The 25,764-nt window shown below is 39.6% G+C and overlaps 1 pseudogene; it reads left to right on the forward strand.

The window, feature by feature from the left end:
* LOC109195234 (up-regulator of cell proliferation-like) lies at positions 1 to 25,764 on the forward strand (annotated as a pseudogene).

Here is a 25,764-nt window from a genome sequence, read left to right on the forward strand (position 1 = left end):
ACAGTAATCAGAGAGACACTGCTGGAATAACCTAAAGCAACAGTGGGATGTTTGGGACTGCACCCACAATGAAGGTAAGCAGCTACTTTGTACTTGAATAAAAAAATAGGGGATTATTATGTATTTGTTTTTTAATATAGAATTAATCATTTATCAAAAGAAAATCAGTGCTGAAGACTTGTTTGTTGAGCTTTACTGCGAGGAAGTAGAGACCCCTCCAACTCCATGCAGTATCTGCAAAGATCCCCGCCAACAGACTGATGCAGGAGGTAAAATACATTTTTATGCAATTTCATGTTTCAGCAGAAAGCTGCATGATGAAATCTCTATAAGTTGTTTAAGTAAAAACATTATCAATCGCTATTACTATTATTTTTCCCACAGCTCCTTGTTGTCATGTGAAAAAAACACTGTTTAATATCGACAGTGAGTTAGTGTCTCAGCATTTGGACACTCCTGCTGGTGAAGCTAAGAACTACATAGTGACCAGCTGCAGCAGACATACACACACAAGTAAGTAAATTTAAGTCATAGCTACTTAAAATACAAAAAACAAACACAAATATGTTACACAGGGAACGGGTGCATGGACTTGCTAAGTCTCAGTGTAAACATGGAAATGTCTTTATAAAGTAATTTCATTATAATTTTTGTTTATTTGAAAAGTTGTGTGATAATACTGCACAGTCAAAATAGGTGAAAAACAAACTTGTAGGTTGGAAATAATATTTTTAAATTTCCCTGTAAGGTTGCTGTAAGGTTATCCCAAATATAACAGTTATCAGTGTGAATTTAGCTAAATTTAGTGATGTTTCGTACAGTTTGTCAAATCTAAACTTTAGAAATTTACATTCATGGTACAGATGATAAAATTACTATTACCTATCCATCCATCTATCCATTCTCCTCAGCTAGTTGTTTAGTTTAATCAGTACAGTGGATAGCGTTTTTGAAGAATCTTAAAAATAGAGTTAGCCAATTTTGAACCAGGGTCTCTTTCCAGGCGAGTTTACTATCTGAACAACGTAGTGGAATCTAACTTTAGTATTGTAGATCAGCCACATAGTATGACTAGAAAAGAAAGACACTGTAGATTAGCAATATTTAAACAATATGATACCCCTTAAATGAATGTATCAAAACATCACTAAAACTAAGAAACTAAGTTTAAAGAAACACTTTTATAGCTTTGATTTGGTTTTTTTTAAAGCTTTTATAATACAAAACAAATCACAGTGATGAATACTTTGTATAAACAACAAAGTAACTAAACATTGTTTAAACTAAGTATGAAAGACTAATTCGATGATTTTAAATTCTAGGAAAACATGTATTTATATTTATATACACGATTAAAAAACCCCTCCAATGTGTAGTACACACTTAAACAATGATACGGTATACCTTGCAGTATACCTATGTATATATATGAAAGCTATAAGACTACCACAGGAAGTGGTTGTTTTATGCGAACGATATGTAAGAAACTGAGTCATTAAAATGGTTACAGAAATAACAAGTATTTTTATATCAACAGGGAGGCACCTGGTGAGCGTATTGGAGGACTTGGGGTTGGAGCGGTACTACAGGGAGAAACAATCACGTAGCAAATTACTTGAGATTGATGAGCAGATGATTAATGATGAACCTGCCAAGTATAAATCAGACCTCCCGTGGTATTTTCTAAAGAAACTGATGATGGCTAATGTCACAGCTAGAAATCGGATGAACCTTAATGATCAATCATTGATCACAGACATGCCAAATCCACTTGACATTATCACTGCTCTCTTTCTGTGTTCTGATGGTTTTGTACAGCAGGAAATGGCACTAAAAATGTCCATGTGTCAGTTCTCTGTTCCTCTGCTGCTTCCAAATTGTGACACTAATCAGTGCACACTCATGCTGTGGGCCATGAGAGACATTGTTAAAAAGTACAGACCTCAGTCTCTGTCAGAGTCCAAGGGCTTCATTGAAGACAGAATCGTTCTCTCTGAACTTCCAATGATCTCTTTTGTCAGACTGGGTAAGTGCTCTTTGTCCAAGTCAGAGATTCTCAATAAGCTTCTGAGCAATTCTCAGCAGTACCATGACACCTTTGTTCATCGCAACATGGAGTGTGGTGACAGTCCAAGAGCAATATCCAACGGACTGACTGAAATCACTTGGTATCTTCCTGGTGGAAACACAAACATTGATATTTTGAGTCAGCCAGTGGCTGTAGCTAACCTCCGTGGGGACATTGCTTCATTTGAAACACAATACTCCTTTCTGTGTCAGACATCTGCAGCAGTTTTTGTGTTCTTCGACGATTTGGACTCTGAGTCCGAGCGCAGTCTACTCACTAACATAAACCACAAGACACAGAACTTTTTGGTTGGTAATGGTGAAAGTAATTACAAGGTTTTAAGAACAGTAGCAAACAAATTGGGCTTGAATAACAACAACATCATAACTAAGAAGAAACAAAAAAATGATGCAGATTTTATACAGACGTTCAGAAAAAAAGTCCGAGATGTAGTTGAGAACTCAGCAATGAAGATTCCAGTAGAGCAGATGGCAGACATTGCACATAAACTGGGAATCCTGGTTGATGAAGACTCTCCAGAGTGTCAGACTGCAAAGAAAAATGCTGAAGCCATCACTGCAGAAATTCAAGACATCCTTAAATACAAAGAAGATCAGCTTCCACGACAAGGTGAAATATGGAAAGAACTGACCTGCTTACAGAGGGAAGAATGTGGACTTCAGAAGATTGGCTCTAAAAATATAGAAGATTACAAAAGCGAACTTCAGAAAAAGAAAAAAGAACTACGAAAAAAACAAAACTCTTATGACATGTCCACAGCTATGACATGGTTCATCAATGCAATATCAAGCCCGGGAACAGAGAGGTTTTATTTCCTGAAATGGATGCAAATGAATCTGGATAACATGTCTCGTGTAAAACTGTCTGAACTTTGGGAGAAATATAAAGAAAAATGCAAGAACTCTGAGAACAAAGAGGAGATCAAAGAAATTGTTAGACAAATTTCCAACAGCTCACTGGGGACTGAGCACTTCTTCCGTGAAATGGGTCAGATCTATGAAGCCTCACTGTCCCTTCCACAAACAGATCCATCACGTCAACAGCTGCAGCATCTGCCCAAACTGTGTGCAGAGTTGTTGCTTGATGGATTTCCTCTTGAGCTTGTAGATGGAGATGCATCCAACATCCCTCTCAGATGGGTGAGTGATGTTCTCTCTCAGCTCAGTGACTTGGTGTCTCCAAACAGAAAGATCCTGGTAGTCACAGTTCTTGGAGTTCAGAGCACAGGAAAGTCCACTCTCCTTAACACCATGTTTGGAGTGCAGTTTGCAGTCAGCAGTGGTCGATGTACTCGAGGTGCCTTTATGTTGCTCATCAAAATCAATGAAGACATGAAAAAAGTCCTAAACTGTGACTTCATGCTGATCATTGACACTGAGGGCTTAAAGTCACCAGAATTTGCACAATTGGACAACAGCTACGAGCACGACAATGAGCTTGCTACACTTGTTGTGGGGCTGAGTGACGTCACCATTGTTAATATTGCAAGTGAAATGAAGGACATCCTACAAATAGTTGTGCATGCTTTTCTCAGGATGAAGGAGGTGGGCAAAAAGCCTAAATGTGTGTTTGTTCACCAGAATGTGTCCGATGTTTCAGCCCATGAGAAGAACTTACGAAACAGGAAACTGCTCCTGGAACAGTTAAATGAGATGACCCAGGCAGCAGCCAAAATGGAAAAGAAAGAGGAGAACAAGAGCTTCACTGATGTGATGGAGTACAGTCCAGACACTGGGAACTGGTATATTCCTGGACTCTGGAATGGAAACCCACCAATGGCACCAGTCAATGCAGGCTACAGTGAGGCTGTATATGAGCTCAAGAAACACATCATCCAACTGTTGGGAAACTCTGGCTCATCTGCTAATGATGTCATCGAGTTTAAAGAGTGGGTGAGAAGCCTGTGGACTGCAGTAAAACATGAAAACTTCATCTTCAGCTTCAGAAACAGCCTCGTAGCTGATGCATACACAAGCCTCTGTGCAGAATTGGACAAATGGGAGTGGGAATTCAAAAAAGAAATGTACACCTGGGCAACAAACGCAGAAACAAGAATTTCCAATTTTGGTACAATTGCTGTAAAATCTGAATTTTCTGACATCAATGAATTTCTCAAATGTTTGAAAAGTGAAGCCTCCACAGTGCTGTCGACATGGTAGAAAAAGTTTCTAGAAAATCTGACACAGTATTTCAAGCAAACAGACCGTCATGTTTATCTGGTTGAAGGATACAGAGAGGAATTCTTAATCAGTGTAAAAAACCTTCAAAAAGAAATGGAGAGATCTGCTTTTAATCAGCTCACAGCAGCAGCAGAAATCAGAGAGGGAATGGCAGAAATTGATCAAATCAAAGAAAATAACATAAAAAAGATTGAAAATGCAGTTTGGGGACTGGTTCATGAATGCTGGAAAAATAATGTTCAGATGGAAGAGATAGAACTTGAAAATAAGTTTCACAAGATGTGGAAGGACATGCTGAAGGGACTTCCTTGTTCTGAAAAGCAAGCTGCACAAATCTTCACAAATGCATCATCTTATCTGAAAGAAAGCCTAAAACATAAAGGGGATGTTTCACAAGAACTCTTAGAAAAAAGGCTGGAAGATTGTGGTTTGGGGCCTTTCTGATATACAGCTGAAAGATACTCTAACAGAGGTGAGGAAGTAGGTATGTTTTTGAACATTCAAGATTACATAATGGCTGCACAAAAACTGGCTGACAGCATCATAGCTGCTTGCACTCACTTGGTGAGAGAAAAAGTGAGGAGGAAAAAAATGTACTGTGACACATACATGAAGGAGATCCTACACATCACTGATAAGAACCTTGATAACAATCCGGATGTTGCAACAGACATTGAGTTTGAAGTTTCTCTAAAACTGCACATCTGTGGATTTGCAGCCAGAGAGTTTAAGAAAGTGCATGAAGAAAATGATCCATACAGATGTTTGATTGAAAACAAAGAAAGGTTTCGTGATGGTTTCAAAGATGTGTTTTATAAACGAGACCAGTGTCAGAAGAAAGCAGAAGAATTCACCAACCAGTGTTTGAAGCCTGCTGTTAAAGACTTTATCAGTCGATCCCTGGGACATGACATCATTGATGAAATGCGGACGTGTGAGCAGTTCAGCACACAGAACTCCTTCCAGTATTCACTTTTACTGGATTTCCTTTCAAAGGATGATTTTCAAAACTACCAGAAATATATTTGCTCATATGAGGATTATGTCAAGACATGGATTCACAAACAAATAGTGGAGCACTTCTCAACTGTGTCCACAATATCTGAGTTCGAGGACCGACATCTCCAATCCTGTATGAGAAATATAAAAAATGCCATCAACAAGGCCAAAACAGGAAAGAGTGATGATGTGAAGACATTTGTTGAAGATATTTGTAAAAACCTTGGTCACAAGCTGGTCATTTCCAAAGATGCTCTTGATGCTTTCATGTTTTTGAACAATGCTGACAAGAAACAGTTTGCTGACTGGCTCACAGTGTCTGTGAATGAGATGGCACAAGATCTCAGAAAAGAGTTCCAAACAGTGAACTTTGAAATGAAACGACAGCATCTGCATGTACAACCTGAAAATGAGCTTTTCAAAAAACTGATTGGTTGTGGCAAACAGTGTCCATTCTGCAAAGCTCCCTGTGATGCAGGAGGAGGAGCCCATCCTGAGCACTTTGCTAAACTGCATAGACCACAGGGTCTGGGTAGATACAGGTGGACAAGCACAGGTAAACTGATCACTAACATATGCTCTTCTCTCGTGATCAGTAACAGCAGTTTTCGATGCAATGATACAAACAATGAATTACACCCTTATAAAAGTTACAAGGAAATTTATCCGGACTGGAAAATCCCTCCAGATGTGAGCCTTGAGGCATCAGACTACTGGAAATATGTGATGGCAAGGTATAACGGGGTCTTTGCCAAAATGTATAATGCAAAACCTGCTGATATTCCTGCAACTTGGAACGAGATCACAAAAGAGCAGGCAGAAAACAGCCTCAAAGAATCTTTTTCCAAATAATGTCATATTCATCTTTACAATATCGTCTTTAGATATTGTGATTTGTTTTGTGTGTTTATATGATATAGTTGAAAAACTAGTATTTTATGGGACAAAGTTGAAGATATTGTTAATGTTTACCTAACTGGGCTAGGACAAGACAATGACAAATAATTGCCATTACTGATCCCTTTGATCTGTTTGCTTTTAACACAATTAATTTCTTTTATTGAATAGACACGTATATGAGATTCCTTTTTGTCAGGTAATCATTAATATCTTTGTTGTAGATGACTCAGTCTGCATTGTTTTAATTAAACAGAAAATTTCAAAGAAAAACTACTAGCAACAGCCAGTAGCACCCCTCAGCCTCCCAGCAGATGTACCTATGTAATGAATTTCTATATTCTTTGTCGCCATGTTCTCAAGTTATTGATTTACAAGATTTTCATAAAAATTTGACCTCAAGGTCAAGGTTACTGATTTTAAACCAATCATAGATACACCTGTGGTATCAGTTTGAAACTCCTACGTCCCTTCGTCCTCATTTTATTGCATTCACAACTTGGGTGGACAGGTTGCCTTTTATGTTTTAGGGTTAGTGATATAAATTCTGTGTTTCTGTGAGGAATCTGATGTTAAATATTTATATTTCCATTTTTTTAAAAGATTTATCTCAGCATAAATGCCTTTTTAATTCATCTATGTGAGTTTCTTTCTCAGTGTTTAAAATTTGCTTTTCTTGACATATCTGCTCTCACATAATTCCACTTAATTACATTTTTTTTCTTTGTTAAGTTATTAAATTATAAACTTGGTGACCGGAAACGACCAGTATATTTTTTTTATCGCGATGCCTGTTGAATGTTAAGTGTCATGACACAGAATCTCAAAATGATCTCAGTGATGTCAACAAATTATTTTTCTGATTGAAGATTTAAAGTGTTTGAAGAAATAAATTATAAGCATGAAGTTTAATAAGTGTGTTCACATATGCCTTTTCTGATCCACAGACTAGAAACAAAATGAGATCAGTCAATGAGTCAAAAAGGAATTTTTAAGTGTAAAGATTTACTTTACACCCAAAAGTAGGCAAAAATAGGATCTTAGTTCTGCCCTCAGACAGAGACTAAAACTGATTATACTATTCACAGCCATTCCCCAACTCTCTGTGAATGGTACTCATGGCCATTGATCAGTGGGTTTTGGTCAGTGATTGTTGATCAATGGTTATGAGAATTTGCACATTTATGATTAAGGAACTGACCTCCCAGCCCATTGTTCCTTCAGTGGGCTGGTTTCAGTCATTATGCAAATGTACTGTTTATAAGAATTGGGGAAACCTGCAGTCAGCTGAGACTGAAGAAGTCACTTGGATGAGTGACGAAACGTTTCTCCCACAAAACGCTACGTCCAGATGAACAGATTCAACTTTTGGAGATATTCACAGTCCACTTAAATACCCTTCACCACAAACCATTAGTAGCAATAAATAAGCATCTTCTTTAACGCTTAATTTTAAAATTGCAAACTTGATAGAGCTTAAGAAATATACAGTTAGGTCCATAAATATTCCATCAGAATTCATGTGGCTGCTTCTGTCCTGTGTCACATCATCAATAAACTCCAGTCCCAGTGCCACTGGCAGCCATGCACACCCGAGCCATCACACTGTGTCCACCGTGTTGTACAGATGATGTGGTACGCTTTGCATCATGAGCTGTTCCACACCCTCTCCATACTTTTTTCTTGCCATCATTCTGGTAGAGGTTGATGTTGGCTTCATCTGTTCAAAGGCTCTTTTCCAGAACCGTGCTGATTTTTTTATGTTTTCTTTTCAATTATCATTATCATTATTATTATTATTTTTTTTTTTTAGCAAAATCCAATCTAGCCTTTCTATTCTTGAGGCTTATGAGTGGCTTGCACCTTGCAGTGTTCCCTCTGTTTTAGGATATAGATATGCCGACTCTTGGAGAGTGTTGTTCACTTGGTTGGCTGTTTTTAAGCAGTTCACCATGGAATTGATTCTGCGTTCATCCAGAGGGGGAGAATAATCTTTTTGATGTTTTATTGATCATAATCATGTCATACAGTGTATAATAACTAATTTGCTAAATTATAATAAATGTTACTCTGAATATGTAATATATAAATGGATAATTAATACAATTTTAAAAAAAGCAAGCTGTGAATTGACTTCATATTTCATGCTGCCTCCTGAATTCTTAGTGAGAAAAAAATACAGAGAAATTCAGGAAAACAAATTCAGGGAAACTACACTTCCTGCTGTCCAAACAGATATGAACACCAAGATTACAACAGTGTTGTATCTTCTTAATTAATACTGTTTTTTTAACTAATTTTTTTTTTAAAATCAGCAGTGATGCATCCTTCACTTCCTCTAATAAACTGTAACTGTATGTACAAACATATACTCACATTAAAACTACACAAGCCATGAATGTCCAGCAGCAGCATGTTACAGAAAGCAAGCATACATACATATAAAGGAAAAGTATACATGAGCACTCTTTGACCTTATGTGAGGCAGTCTTTTGGTCTCCTTATTCCTGTGCCGTCCATAAATATGTGTGTGTATGTGTGTGTAGAGAGAGAGCTCCTAAAATTAGGTGGTGTTCTTCATTGTAATAGTAAAGGTAACATGGGTCCCCACCGTTTCTCAAAGACAGGTTTCTGTAGTCTGAGTATGTAATTTGTTCCATCAGACAGACATCATAAACTTTCTGGATCCATAGATTATATGTGGTTTTAATCATCTGATAGTTATGCATTTTAGGGCTGCAGTGAGTAATATATTTAGCAGGTAATTTTTGGCTTTGCAGTCAGTATGTTCTGCAATCCTTCCCAACACTGCTACTGTAGGACTTAGTGGAATATTTACCTTGGAAAATGTCTTTAAGAGCATCAAATATCTGCCTCCAGAATACACAGAGTTTAGGGCAGAGCCAGAATATATGAGTATGGTTGGCAGAGTGTGTCCCACAGTTCCTCCAGCATGAACTCAGATGTGTTGGACCCATCTTAGCAGTTATTTCTGGTGTTCTGTAGAATCAGGTGATAATTTTCCATTTAAACTCTCCATGTGTTTGAACTAGTGGTTTGGTGTGCTTCAGTACATATTTCCCACCAGGTGTCATCAGGTATTTTTTTTATTTATTTCTGCCTCCCATCTTTCTCTCATCCTCAGGGAATTATGCTTAATCATTGATGAGCCTGCGTTATAGATTTTACTAATAGTCTTCTTGTCTCTGTTTCTGATTTGTTTACTTTTTAGAAATTTTTTATTAGGTGTGGGGTTGGCAATGTTTCCCCAGCTTTTGAGTGCCGTCAAGAAGGACCTTAGTTGTAGAGATCTATAAAAAATCTGTCCTGAGGAGATTAAATTCACTCATCAGATGTTCAAATGTCTTAAAGTTTCATTGTTCCAATAGTTGTTGTATATATTTCAGTACATTATGTGCCCACGTTTTAAACCCAGTATCCGAGTTATTAGAGGAAAAGGTTTTCATAGATCCTGTGCTTGATAGTAAAGAAAGATACTTTGGTAGTCCCAGTGCTGACTGAATTTTGTTCAAACTTTTTAATGTGTTTTTGTCCAGGTTGCCATTTCTTTTCCGGGTTTTTCTAAGAAATGTAGTGTTTCCAGTATTTTGGGACATTTACTTTTTTCTATTTTGAGCCAGCGAGTATGTCTATCATTTTGCAACTATGTCAGCAAAAGTTTTATTTGTGCAGCCCAGTAGTAATATTTAAAATTAGGTACATTAATGCCCCCCTTTATTTTGGGCAACTGCAGGGCTTTGAGTCTAATTCTAGGCTGCTGTTCAGCCTACCTGAAGCTCGAAACTCTTTCATTCAGCTTATCAAACATTGTCTTTGGGATTTCAACTGGTATCATCTGAAATAAATAGAGTAGCCTGGGCAGAACATTCGTACGGATATATTCAACTCGACCTAACAGAGACAGGGGGACAATAGACCACTGCTCTAAATCATTGCTGATACGCTGAATAATGTTATTATAATTTTTGCGAAACAAGTGGTCCGAGGGTATGGGAATGAAAATTCCAAAGTATTTAATACCCTCTTTAGACCATTTGAATTCACACATTCTATTTTAGGTATGATATTGTAGAATTGGGTTTTGTTATATATAATATTATATCCTCAGTGTAGAGGGATATTTCATTTGATTGTTACTCTGGATAGCAGCATGACTGGCAATTCCTAAAATGGTCTGTCTGGTTTAGAGTGAAAAAATGCATTGAGCATTTCTCAAACAACCAAGGAACAGACAGGACAACTGCTCAATTACTTTAAAAAATATATATTATTAGATGTTAGGTTTTTGTATTGTTGATTGTCATTTATGTTTAGAAATATCTACTTATATATGCTTAGAAATTTGTAGATTGAAAGAATGTCTCATCCTAGGAGGTCTGTAACAACTCTGTGTAGCATGAAGAGGGGAGTGTGTTCACTCCTCGTCAGAGTGTTCTGGCATAGATCACACACCTCCTAGGAGAGGTCGTATCTTCTCTTGCTGATATATGGTATAGCAAACACACGTATATCTGTTTGAGTCTAAGAGCCTTTTGTTTAGATGGACGGCTCTGGGGAGTCTTCCTGGGGTCACAGTTTGACCCCACACACACACATATACACACACACACACACACACACACAAGGTATTCTTTGCTCACATGTATACCTATGTAAAGAGGTCATATGTTAATGAACCTATGCATATTCATGTAACCACAATAAAAGAGCAGTGTTACGGGAGAGCGGACGAGAGCAACTGGGGTCAAGCGAAGGAACGGCGCCTGTCCAGTTCTCTCCCGTGCACGTGAAACATTAAGAATGTTGCCTACTCGTGTCTTGCTTGCTGTGTAATCACAGTGCCTTCAACGTTCCAGCGAATAGGTTCAAGCTACAAACCTATCATTAATTGGTCCTTCGACGCCGGATCCCTGGAGTCGGCATTCACGAGGAGAGAAGGCCAGTCCACATCAGCAGCATTTAAGCTATGCTCTGGTGAATGGCTTTCCCCCACCCCTTGCTGACACAAAATGTTTAGATGATTTCCCTGATCAACAACAGCCTGTGCTCCAGACCATTACTTTAACCAGTTGTTAACAGTAATCTGCATTAAGCTTAAGGTTGCTCAAATACAGTACGATGACATATGAGATGAAGTAAAATAGGCAAATATCTTAACTAATGAAGTGCATAGAGGCACTTGACCTGTTTGAAAACTGTCATCCTAATATGAGCCATTGTTGAGATATAGAGCACACCTATGAAAACAACTATTATGCTGAACCCTGTGTGAAACAGCTGAAAACTACATGATGGAGAAGCTGAGTTTAATATGAAAATGTAAGTCTTTGCCACTGTGGGCAAAGCACGCAACCACTGTGTGAGGTTGCGTTGCTGTCTCTTCTGGGCTGATGAGCAAGCTACACATTATCAGATCAGGAGCTGGCTGAGAACTCATCAAAGAAAGGGGAAGAGAACTATGATAACTCGAGTATGTAGCGTATCCGTGAGTTCAGCTTCTTCTTTCAGATGCGCAGCAGTTTTCCTGGATCTTGACTCATGTGTGTAGAGTGTTCATAGCATCAGCATGTTTTTGTTTATTTGCTTTGTTGGGTTGAAAAATAATTAAATAAACTTGTGATCATACTTATGGATCACCATGGCACATGTCATCAGCCATATGTTTTATTTATGCAGATGAAAAAAGTGAGTGTGAATGTGCCTGACGTCGCAGTGTGTGTGCGTTGTGTAAACGTAATTGTCACAAATTGTGAGAGCGGTGATTCTGCAGGTCACCAGCTAGTGTAAAGAAAAAAAGAGTAAAAAGAGACAAAATCTACATTGTAGATGAAAAATCATAGGAAAAAGGTTTTGTTTATTAGCCAAGAACAACTACAATCTCATTTTCTGCTTTTAAGAAAGGAGAGTTCTGTGTGTTGGTTAAGCACCTGGATCAGTTTTCCACATGCAGCAGTCGGAATAAAGTTATAGTTTGACATCATTGGAAACATTCAGGCCAATTTCTGCAATTTCTGGCTAACTTATTTACAGCTCCATGTGTCCCTCATCCTCACAAGTGAGCTCTCACTCCTCCCTGAAGACAAGGAATGCAGTTCCAAAGAGCAATAACATGGCAGATAAAGAGACAGCAGCAAAGTCCTGAGCAAAGAGTCCCAGCAAGCAGCAGCAGTGTGGACAAACAGCAGTGGAGAAGAAGAGCAAACCATCATCCTGACTGGATGAATGACACTGTGTTTCCAACAAGCTGCAAAGTTCACTGTGCTTGTGAAAAGGATGTTTGAGGAGAACTGAGGAGACTGTTGGAGTTTGACATTTGCCACCTTTGGAGAAAATGGCAAGAAGAGACAGTGGAACACAGGACAAAGCTGAAGAAGAACTGCCGGCTGTTGGACTGTTGAAGTGGGAGAGGACAACAGAGTGAGAGTAAGTAAGGACACAGAGGAAAGCTGTTGTTTAATGTGGGAAATCAAAATTTGGGTTAGCAAACCTGGGGAAAAGAAAACTGACTGCTTAAGTGGAGAATTGTGAAAGAGTCTGAAACACTGCAAAAAGAAACATATACAAAATCACACACACAAGCAGAACATGCATTAACCCTACTAACACAAACACAAGAGAGCCCATGAAGAGTAGACAACATCTTAAGCATGTGAGTCTGTTCATCATCTTGTCCAAGTCACTTAGTGTGATGAGAAGTGATGCAAAGACCAGTGGACTCATAGCACATTAGTTAAAAATGATCAATTAATAGCAGAGAAGTGTGTAGGAAAGGCAGCTTTAAGAACATGCCCTGCTGGAGATGCAGCTCCACAGACATTGATTAAACCTGCCTAATAACACAAACATACATGCAATGAAAATCAGCTTGTTATCTCTCATCAGTGTTAAAATAGTGTCAGTTTAACAGACACTTGTTATCAAATGCTGAATTTATCCAATGCTGACAGTTAACTCTCTAGGTTGCAGGACAACAGTTTAACTTTTGTGGGGAAAAAAAAAATTCTGGTTTGACCAACCAGTGATCAGACAATAAATTTAGTTGTTAATATAGTAAATTGGGAGATGCTTTCTGCCTGATTGATGCAGCACAAGTAATTTACTGTATGAGGGAAATTCTATTTTTGTGATAATATTTTGAACATGCATTTCTGTTGTCCTGTCATCTTAGTGGGTTAATAGCTGATATGCAAATTAGTTGATGGTTCTTAGATTAAGGAAAGGTGATTGAATTCTAGTACGAGTGAATGGGATGTGTTGGAGTGGAGACTCTAAAACACTGAGTTTCCTGTTGTGATGTGCGAGTGAATCCTGCACCCAGATACACAACTCTGAATACATGAGAACAAACTTCTTTTGTGAAATGCATGACAACATGTCACATGTTTTATGATGACGGGGAAAAAGGAAAACTAAATAAAATTTGTGGCCTAAATGAGTAAAAAGTACAGTCCTGGGGATTAAAATTCATAGCTAATGAGACATGAGGCTTATGTTGTGTGTTGTGCGGCTGATGGTTGGGTTGGAGTTTATCTAGCTGATGATTTTTCTTTTGTTGTGAAGTTGAGCCTGCCAATTAGTATGATGGTATGATAAATCATGCTAATGGTATGATTTACCCTCCTGAGATGAGGAGCATGTGTCATGACTTAACGAGGCCTTTTTATTTTGATACTTTCACAGTGCACTGAAAGTTTTGTTTGATGATCTCTGTTTGAGCAGATCTGCACGATTAGAACTGAAGCGCTATACGACACGTCGTCGAGAAAATTGTTGCAAGTGAGTTTCTCCACATTAAAATGGGCTCAGGAGAAAGTCACTTATATGGGACAATTAGAAAATAAGTTCCTGTCCAAAAGGATTCAACGAGGAAATCCAGTCTAAATTCTTTTCTTTTTGAAATGACGTCATTTTGCTGAGAAGTGGAAATGAAAGTGCGACGTTAATTTCCACTATCAGCAAAGAAAGAATGAATGAATGCATGAATGAATGAGTGAGAGAAAATAAAACTGACTGACTGGTAAAAGCGGACAGAAGCTGACAGACTGACTGACATCACTGTGCGAAGTTAACCCCCACCTGACGAAGGTGCAGATGAATCTATGTGTGTTTCTTTTTACAGGAGCAGAAAGATGACAACAACATTCGGGGTTGCGTGATTATTTAACCTTTTAAATGCCACTTTCTGTGTCTGTGCATCTACCAGGGGTGTTATTCACTACCTTGTGTTGCTCACAGAGGTAACTGTGAGAAAGTGTGTATACACCTGCGCAGCGCTAACATTTCTACAGCATTACAGTTCTTCATGTGATTTGATCATGTGATTTATACCAGGACAGCTGGTTGATGTTTTCTACTACAGGATTTCTGGGTCCATGTGTGAAGAAAACTGTGTTTACAGGTTATGAGTTGGTGATGCTGTTACACTGTGTTGTTGGGAAAATGTGAAGGTTACTTTGATGATGTGAATAACATGTGAGACATTCCCTGTGTTGAAACTAGTGTCACTTCTTTCCACAGCTATGGATGGCTAACTTTATGGTCTATTTATAGCACCTCTGGAACCTGTCGATCTGCGCCTGACCACCAGGATTGTCCATGTGTGTTGCTGATGTTTGTTTTTTCTAAGAGTGCATGTAGAGAATTCAGCAGAGATGGACAAGTAACATGAGAAAGCAACTAAGAGATGCAGTGTTTGTGGAATAGTTTGATATGGGGCTCATTAGCTGGCCACTACTGAGCTCCTAGTGTTAAATATATGGAGTGACTTTGCTTAAGGGAAGTCACCGATTACACTAATGTTGACTGAGTACATGGGATGATCCACGTCTGAGGCAAATTATGGCAATAATTGTAGTTTACTGATTTGAGAAAACCTGCACATGATACTTGTCCTGCTGATGCTGAATGCTTTATTGCTACTTATGATACAATTGTTTATAAGTGTGAAGTTTGATTTCACTTCCAGATCTTGTTTTCCAGGCCATGATGGTGTGTATGATGGCTCCAGGCGGAGCCAGATGTGAAGCACACTTACTGTGCAAAACACACTAACATCTTTTATTGCAGGGTTATGGTGCTGCTCCAGAGGGGGAGACGCCCTGATGTTGCCTGGGACATGATCTAGCTAACCTTTTTCTTTCAGACAGGAATCTGGTTTTGATGAGTTGACTCATGGGAGTGTCCATGCGTCAAGAGGAGGGGTCCAGAATTACATGAATTACATGAAACTATGTTTTCTATGTTTTCTAAACTATGTTTTTTAAGATTGTTGCAGTGATTTGTGTGATTAACAGTTAGTCAACAGGTATTAAACCTATGCAAAGTGGTGCATCTGTGTTCAGATGAGGCTTTGATGGTCCATAAATGAAGCTCACTGAACTAAAGAATGTGGTTTGATGATGCTTTACATGCTCTCCAAATAGAAGTTTTTCCTCCTAGCAAGGAAATACAGGTGCAGCAGTTAAAGTATTGCTGAAAGGAATCTCCTGAGAAATCTTCTGAGGCCCAGTGAGACCATTCCAGGCATAGCTGACAGTCCAGGCAGTGGTTGAGGTCAAAGGTCGAGCTGTTTGGGGCCCATTGGGAGATCAGATTCCACAGCCACAGCAAGGACCACGAAGCTGCGTTGGAATGAGAGCTGTGCCAAGGGGGCTTTTCAGAGGCCAACAGAGGAGATTGTGGACGACAGACGGGCACCTGAAGGATGAGGGGAGCGTGCCAAGCTCCACCGACAGCGCAGGGGGAGTCCAAGGATGGCATCATGATTCTGTGAAAAGCACAGGAACTAGAAGCTATGGTGGTGATGACAGCAGTTTCCTATGAACATCACCCAATGCTGTGCCACTGCACTGTGCATACGATGGCACTCTGAAGACTGCTGGAATCATAACAGCAGTAAGATAACGGGATCCAGTACCCTTTCCACAGAGGGTTTTCCTGCAGAGGATGGACAATGGAGGAGTGATAAATATCCCCCACAGTACGGAGGCCTGAAGTGAGGTGATGGGGGTTGGCAGAGGCCATAAAACTAGAGTGCTGACGAGGCCTGCAGCTTTCACGATAGCTGAGACCCATGTTGACAAACAACAAACTCAACTGGTATGTTTGAATGTCTATTCTACATACATTTGGACTCTGGTTCTATGGACAGTGATGGAAACAACTGGAAGACACATTTATGACGTCCTACAGAACTTGAAACCACCCTGTAGAGAGACGTGTGATTTACATGTCTTGCGGAGGAGCACCACCGCAAGACATGTGGAAAATGTTAATTTCTCTTTTGACCTTTAACAATTCATTTGTTTGCTCGTGGGATGCAGTTTACCATTGAATGAGATTAATAAGAACTTGGATAACTGCCAATACAATTGTCAAACTGTGTACATTGACATATGCTGAGTATAAAAATGTTTGCATTGACACTGTCAGACATGACGTGATCATAACTGGGTACTTTTCTAGCATAATTGTCAAAAGGGGGGAAATGTTAGGTTTTTGTATTGTTGATTGTCATTTATGCTTAGAAATATCTACTTATATATGCTTAGAAGTATATAATCATTTGTAGATTGAAAGAATGTCTCATCCTAGGAGGTCTGTAACAACTCTGTGTAGCATGAAGAGGGGAGTGTGTTCACTCCTCTTCAGAGTGTTCTGGCATAGATCACACACCTCCTAGGAGAGGTCGTATCTTCTCTTGCTGATATATGGTATAGCAAACACACGTATATCTGTTTGAGTCTAAGAGCCTTTTGTTTAGATGGACGGCTCTGGGGAGTCTTCCTGGGGTCACAGTTTGACCCCACACACACACATATACACACACACACACACACACACAAGGTATTCTTTGTTCACATGTATACCTATGTAAAGAGGTCATATGTTAATGAACCTATGCATATTCATGTAACCACAATAAAAGAGCAGTGTTACGGGAGAGCGGACGAGAGCAACTGGGGTCAAGCGAAGGAACGGCACCTGTCCAGTTCTCTCCCGTGCACGTGAAACATTAAGAATGTTGCCTACTCGTGTCTTGCTTGCTGTGTAATCACAGTGCCTTCAACGTTCCAGCGAATAGGTTCAAGCTACAAACCTATCATTAGACTAAACAGCTATTTGAGCAACAAAAATCACAGACAAATGGTAGGATGTGTGATGTGTGTGAGCCAGTGAAGTAACATTTGTAGCTGAGCATCAAATATAAAATAATTAGGTCAGTGTCAGAGAATATGAAAGACATTCACTTCTTTTATAAAAATGAGTGGAGATGTAATGAATTGTGTTTAGACATCAGCACTTATGTGTCACAAAATTTGTTCTTCATGCACTACGTTACTTTGTTTTTCAGAGAATTTCACAAGTTTCAAAACATTTGTTTTCAAATAAATAAAAGTTTAGTGTTGCAAGTGGTGCCACTGTCAAAACTTTTGACTATAACTGTACTACCTGACTAACTGGAGGAAATTACTAATAACAACCTCAGTGTGCCCACAGCTGTCTGCAGCTATCTTTGACAGAGGTGCTAAATCTTATCTGAAAATTGAAGAAACACACACACAGGGCTGGACTGGCCATCGGGCATATCGGTGACATTTGCCCAGTGGGCCGCTCTTGATTTTTCGTTTTTATGGGCCGATGGGGTTTTATTTCTTTTCTCTTTTTTTTAGGTATAAATGAATGGTGGTGGATTGGCCAGTTGGTCATGATCAACTCTGGGCTGGACCAATTACAGCCGAGGAAGTCGAAATAAAGTTGAGGTGAAAAGGAACGCGATTTGTCCCGTACTACTTCAGCTAGAAAGTTGCTAATTCAATCATGAAACTGATCAGTGATCAGCTGATTGGCTTTTCTCTGCGCCAGAAAGAGGAAACCAGCAGAGGTCGCATTAAACAACAGCAGCACGTTTAAGCTTGATCAGCTGTTGTTAGAATTTATTTAATATTAATTTCTAGTATCAGCTGATGCTTGCTGGAGCCACAGCTGTAAAAGCTGCTGGTCATGATATCAGTTTGGATATGTGGTGAGAGGGAAACACGAAGATGAAACCAGGAGATGTCCTTACTGAATCATCAGAGCTGAACAGGTGATGGAGAAACAGGTTTACCTTTTAGGTGACATGAATGAGTTGAAGGGAAGTTATGAACTGTTTCTGAGAGGCAAATAACACCAGGATCCTTTTTTTTACGTAGCTGACAGCTGGTAACTGTGCAGGGGCGGGTCTAGCAAAGTTTTTGCCAGGGGGCCAGGTAGGGCATTAACAGGGAAAGGGGGGCACAAAGAAATACTTTTCTTTCTTATTCTCATTTAAAATGTCTCGCTTTTAATAAATAATTATCTGAATCTTACAACCAAAGTTTTCATCTGATGTCCATTATTGTATTCAGTAAATATTTAGTAATATATACCCTAGTAAGTTATAGTATTCTTTCCTTTGGGAATGTGCCATCTGTGCAGTTTGCAATTCTGTTGAAGAAAGATGTTAAATCTACTTAATTACTGGAGAAAAATGATAGTTTTCTGTGCATTTTTTTTTTATAAGTGCATTAAATTAAAATCGGTTTTGTCAATTAAGCATCTTGAGGTAGAGGGTGGGTTTTTTTTTTTCTTTTTTTGCTGGGAGTTGGCAACCCTATAAGTTAGGTATATGTAATTATAAATTAGGCTGTTTTATATTTTTGATAAGTACTGTGTAGAATACCAGAATAGGGAGGATGGTGTAGGTTTAAGTTTATTATAAAGGCTTTATGGCTTTTCCTATAATACCATGGTGGGCCGGTCATTAGTCAAAATGCCTGGGCTGATGTTTTGTCCCAGTCCAGCCCTGCACACACATGTCACACATCTGCTTTGGTAGAACAGCTTACAGGGATCACTCCCTTTGCTTGAGTGCTTGAGTTTTGTTTTAGCCTCAGGCTACACAGTCAATTTCTCCCAAACTTAAGATTTCATTTTGGACTGAGAGGACTGACACGATGGCTCAACAGTGACAATGGATTTTAACAGATTAAGCAAAATAATAAACATCTGAAAAAAGTGTTGCGAGCTATGGATACAATGCAAAAGTACACCATCAAACACAGAGGTGTGTTGTAGATCTCTGGATTTAATAATCAGAAAACCAACCTCATGGTTGTTATACTACATTACACATGGAGGCATTTTGCAGATGGGGCAATGTGAGAACAGTATCTAGTTTAACATATTCACATTCAATAGCTTCCTAGAAAATAATCTATAAAAGTGTTTCTATTTTGCAAAATCAAGCAGGACAATAGGAATTAAAGCTATCACACTAACCGCAAAAGATTATGTTTTTTTCCCCCCAGTATAGTTTTACTGTATGGTTTAGAAGCAGCAAATTAGATATAAGTAAAAGGCATCTCATTTCTTCCTTCTTTCATATTTCTAATAATGATTGGTTTAATGGATTTGCAGTAAATTTCATGTGCTCTGCACAAAGGAAAAATTTAAGAAAAAGTATCAGTGTCCAAAAATGTACAGACCCAGCTGCTCCATAACATTGAGTCACCTCCCAAAAGGAGGAGAGCTTGTTTATTTCACAGGGTCAGTGCTCTTTTACCTCGAGTGCACTTGTGAGGACACTTCTCCACACTTTAAATGTGCTCTGATGATGGGAACTTGTGGTAACATTTAGTCTTAACTGACATAACATATTGCATCTATAAATGTGATTAAAATGTTTACCCGTGACTAACTTTTTTCATTCAGAACAAACAGCATATTTCAGGTTAGGGCTGCACAACTATTTTGTCCAATATTAAAATGACAGTTGTTTGTCACAATTATTCACAGATTGTAGTGGCAAAATGTGTTTTGATTGCACTGTCATATCAGAATACTGCTTTCACCTTTACATTGTGCTACACTCATGTTAATTAATCTTCATAAATTAATGTTTGCAAACAAAAAATATAAAGTTTTCCACTCTGTTATTTGTACCTGCACATTAGATGTGAATAAAACTCAAACCTATATGAGCTCCTTCTCTGTTTCCCTGCAACATTTTGTATAGATCTAATTTTTTGCCACATAAATAACCTTCTGATGTGTTTACAGTAAATCTATTTGATGTTAGCTTATTTTGTTACTTTTAGTGGGCCTGTGACATTCAGTACCCAGTTGTTATTATTATACCACTTAAAATGTTAAGTGTAAATCATCCCCAGCCCACAATAGTAGCTGAATTTACTACGATTTCAGATCTTTTTACACTTCAATAAGAAACCACCGATGTGTAAAACAGGCTGACAACAGAATGACGTAAACCACACTGCTGCAGCTGTGCAGCTCTGAGGTTTTGTTTCTCCATGTGGCCAGCAGGGGGAGGTATTTTGCTTAATATTATTTTTTTTTAATATTAATGAAAACATTTTTCTTGAAATTTGCAAATCTGCTATCTGCTTTTATGACATTTTTCACTGTGGATTACAACATCATCAAGATTAGAAAATGAAATACATTTATAATAGGTGATCATTAATCAGTATTATTGGCACTAATAGAGGGCCCCACGGAGACTTTGGCCAACCCTTTTCATACTTCAAGGTTTGTGCACAAAATACAATCATCCATCCATCTATTTATTTTCTTCCGCTTATATAATTCAGCGTCAAAGGGAAGCTGGATCCCAGTTGTTTTTCACAGAGGGCCAAGCAGTGGAGGGAGCTGTCGACCTCCCAGTAATACATGTAAAAGCTTTATTTTATACTGACTCTGGTCATCTTTATCTATCATAAAAATGTGTTTGATGATCTGAAACATAAGTGTGGCAAATATGCAAATAGCTAAGAAATCAGGATGGGGTAAATCCTTTCTCACAGCACTTCTGTTAGGCGACTGAATAAAGAGACAAAGTCAGCAGTCTGGCTATGAATGTCTTTAATGTTTCCCAGATCAGAATCACAGCATACAGTGTATAATAACTTCTAAAGTAAACAGAAATATCATCACCTCATTTATTTAGATAATTTTACTTTACTTTTTTTTAATAATCATCTTTTTTTATTCCATTATTTAACATTTTTCTTCATCTCAAGTCTCGAGTTTCTGAGTTCAACAAAGAAAGTAGAAACAAGACAACAGGTGCAGATTTGCAATGGACACCAAGCTGAGGGTTTCTCTGTGGGTGTCACTGTCTCTGTGCACGTTTGACAGTGTGGACGTGACACGGGATCATCCAATCATGAAGTTTTGCTTTGCTGACAGTTTTTGAGTGTTGAAATAAAATAAATCCAGCAGTTAAACCACAGACAGGACAAAGTGTGGCTCTAACAGCTGTTGAACACACACAGACTTTGATGTACTCCACACGTCACCCATCGCTCTGCACTTTTCGAGCATCCAACTGTTTTTCTGCTACATAACATCACTGCACGAGAAAAACAACGGACAGACAGACAGCACAGTGTGACACGAGCAGGTCAGACCACCTGTGTGATCTCATGAGTCTGTGAGGATATGAGGCATCTTATGGTATCAAAGCCCTGGAGTCTGTCAAACATGGCTACATGTAAACACTGCTACATGTTAGGTGAGCTAACATTTAACTGACTGCACTTTCTTTCAGTTTCAGTTTAGGTCATTTATGTCCTTACTGCGAATCACTGAAAGGCAAAGCTGGCTTTTATCGCTCTGATGTTACGCACATAATGCAGCACAGATTCATCTCTGATCACAAGACTCATATTTCAAAATAAAAGCGAGCTAAGGCTTGAAAAGAGGACGACGATTTTATGACAATCGCAGAGAAAAGAGCAACGAAAGGATTTAAAACTTGATAAAAATGTTTTTTTCTCACTGAAAACTAGCAAATCCTAATAAACAGCATGACTGGCCCCCTGCTGTGAGGGGGCTTCAGTGGAGATGACTTCTGCTACAGCGACCTTCCTGCTACAGGATGGTCACATGATAACGATCAACATTATGACAAAAATAAAAAATAATCAAATAAATGTTGAAAAAACAAAGACAAAACTGATCGGTAGTAAGGATGAACTCATTTGAAACCTCAAGCTAACGGCCATTTTTTTCTTCTCATTACAAACTGCACCTGTTGGCTTTTGTCATCACAAAATAAGCATATCATTCATTCACTCCAAAAAAACCAAAACATAAAATAAACAAGAAACTTAATATTTACAAATATTTTGTCTGTTTTTTTTCTTACACTTAAAAATGTACAGTTCTGATCTTCTTCCAGATGTTTCGTCTCCATCCGTCTCCCAGTTTGGTATTTTCTTCTCTGTCCAGTGACCTCAGAGTGAGCGCTGAATGTGCCACAATGGCGCCCTCTAGTGTTAGCTTATAAAACAGACAAGGAGAAAGAACAGAGCCGAATGAAAGGACTCGTTTGTGTTCTCTCCTCTGCTGTAGCTGTGTGGTGCTGAGCTTAACGACACAACCCCTCGCCGCCTCCTGATACACAGGAGTGAGTACAAAAGGGTTCGTATGGACGCATCAGCCGGCCGTCCTTCTGCTCGACACTGTTAGCTGAAAGATGATGGGATCATCCTCTGTCCTGTATTTAAGGCTGGGAGTCTTTGTCCAGTCTCTTTTCCACAGCTACTGTCCACAGCACTGATCCACCTGCAGCACACCCCCAGTCAGTTGTTTTATGATTTACATTGTGCACGTTTCCCTTCCAGTGAGCTTACAAAACCTCTGACAGGAGAAGTCAGGCATGTGTTTCCCCCACCTCCCCTTTTAGGCAGTAATAAAATAGAAAACAAACAATCAAACAGGCTAAAGCCAATCAAACAGGCTAAAGCTAGAGCACAAGCAAAGACAGCACCGGTGACTAAGTTCTCCCATACCGGACGTACGCTACCATGTGGGCTCAAACAGCAGCACATCAGCTCAGTTTACATACTGTTGACATCTTCATCAGAGGATCAGCAGGGAGCGCTGCTGAGCTGCAGTCGTCTCCACCAGAGTGACGGAGCAGGAATCACAAACAGCACAAACCCACCGTGTTGTTTCTACCCTGTTCAGGAGATCTGAGCCCCCATCCCTTTTTTTCATGTTGCAGCTCTGCACTGCAGGCCCTGAATGCCTCCCGGTTACCGTCAGTGTGCTTAGAGTTTAATTTACAACCGACGAGCTCACAGATCGTCTGCAGGCAGGTGAATGAACCCTTAATGTGAGGATAGTAGCAGAGCTGAACTGAGGTCAGAAATAGTCAGGAACGCTGTCGACACAGTGAAGTCAAGTGTTTGGGAATTTGTCTGATTATCAGTTTGGGGGTGGAGGGGGTCGGTGTTAAATAACAAAGGTGGTGGAGGATGGAGAGAGGAGGAGGGAGGGAGCGGTGATGATATGGAGGCAGGTGTTTGGTTAAGCAGCAGGAAGGAGCTCATGCTGGAGTCTGAGTTTTTACTGTTGGCCTTTTTCTGCTTTTTGTTTATTGTTGTCTGACGCGGACCCGCCTACGCTTGAGTGATGCAGATGTGATATCACACTCACACACACACACACACACGCACACACACACACACACACACAAGTCAGAATACACATGTGCCAGAAATAAGGGGTCAGACAGGAGCAGCATCAGTCTCTGCTCTGTTTTGTTAATAACGTAGAAAAATAATTTTGTACAATCAAGCTACATCAACGGACGCTTTACCTCACGTACCCTAAAAAGAAAAAGTAGTGACAGTAAGATGAAGGGCTGCACATGACACCATGACTGAGTTCACAGCTGTTGCTTTGATTCTAACGTTTAAGACTTTTGGCATCGACTCCGTTTTAATAAATGAGTGCTGGGAGGCGTCGTTTGACTTCAGGAGCTCCTGTGATGCTCTTACTCTGCGGGAGAAAACCAAAGACCAAAAGTAGCAAACATGGAGCGATATGACTCGTTTAGATTTTGGGAAACGTGCATCGACAGGTACAGTGTCCTTTTCCCCGCGTCTTTAAAAATAATTCATGCATAGATCCCCCACTGAGAAAACCCTTTTATATACTTTCTCCTTTGTACACATTTTATATAGAACTATATATAATATCATTTCTCTATATCTATATTTTCAGAAAAATTCTTTCCACACAATAAAAAACAACAATTAAACAAATGCTTCAAACAAAACAACAAAGAAAGAGAAGATGAAAGAAAGAAAATCATGACTGAGGGCCAGTTTGGCACTTTGTCATGAGAACATGACAAAACTCTGTTAGTTGACGGTAAATAGCGATACTCTATTTTTCTTTCGTTTTTCTTCTCCCTCGATGAGAAAGCAAACACAGCAGTACTTACTTGGCACCTAAAAATGCTGGTAGAATGAAAGATATCAGTGTTTTCATAGTTATATGTTTAGTGTACGCCTCCCCCTCCAAACTGCTCAGCAGATCGGGAATTTTTAGAGAAGAGCAGGAGGGAGGCGTGTCACATGAGAGGAAGAGAGCAGTAATAAAACACGGATGTAGAAAAGAGAAGCATAATGTGCACAGGAGATGGAAAAAGAGATGACGCTAAAAAAGAGAAAACAGCGAGGAGCGAGAGAGCATTCGTCCCTTTGACAAATGTTGGAGGTCTTGAGCCTGGAAACAGCAGACCGTCTTTGAAAACAGTATTGTTAGGTCTAATTGTTGAATGTTGCCATTGTGTTTCTTAAATTTGTACAGTCTTAGTTCAAGCAGTATTATCAAAGCCATTCCTTTGATCCTGAGCACCTCTAACCACTTTGTGTTGGGGGAGGTTTTATTGTAGATACATCCTATCTGAAAGATCTGTTTCTTTTGATGTAAGCTTCCTGCTTTTACGACCCTTTGGTCAGCAGGAGGTCTCACACACATACACACACACACACGCACACACACACACACACATTCTTATTTACATACAGAAGTTCACACATATACATACAATGCCTTAGAACCATGTGGGCGTTACTTTGCTGTGTTTTGTGTGAACTGTCTCTCAATAAAAGGCAGCGAGAGGAGGCCGGATTTGGGGTCATTTTCGTGCTGGACACAAATGAGGCCTCCCTTGCGCAAGTAATCGATCGAACGCTGTTGCCTTGTTTTTCTTTCATGGGAATAAGTCCTGGATACAGCGGGGTCTGAGTTTAGACCCAACATTTATTTGGTCCTTCGGAGCCGGAACCTAACACATCGCATCCACCGCGAGGAGAGGGAGAGGACGCCACCGCAACGTCTGGGATGATTGACGGAAAGCCCTGGTGCCTGCTTGTCACCAGGCCAGAAAGTTTGCATCTGAACTCCCCTCGGGATGGATGGCGATTGACGGGCTACAGAGACTCTTCCCATGAACGGAAACAACACGAACAGTAAGTACAGAAGGCCTTAGAGAGTGGCTACGTGACCCTGCGTTGACCGCAGGTACGGGAGCCCGCTAGCCGCGTGAGAGAGATGCAGGCTTCTCCGCCGTGTGGGGCGTGGAGACAACCTAGGTTCGGTGACTCCGCCGTGAGGAGTGTTCGGAATCTCCGCCATTTGGGGCGTTTGGAGAATGTCCGACGGTTGGAATCTCCGCCATTTGGGGCGTTTGGAGAGTGTCCGACGGTTGAATTCTCCGCCATATGGGGCGTTTGA

This window comes from Oreochromis niloticus, unplaced genomic scaffold, assembly GCF_001858045.2.
Source record: "Oreochromis niloticus isolate F11D_XX unplaced genomic scaffold, O_niloticus_UMD_NMBU tig00001124_pilon, whole genome shotgun sequence".
In the NCBI taxonomy this organism is placed as follows: Eukaryota; Metazoa; Chordata; class Actinopteri; order Cichliformes; family Cichlidae; genus Oreochromis; species Oreochromis niloticus.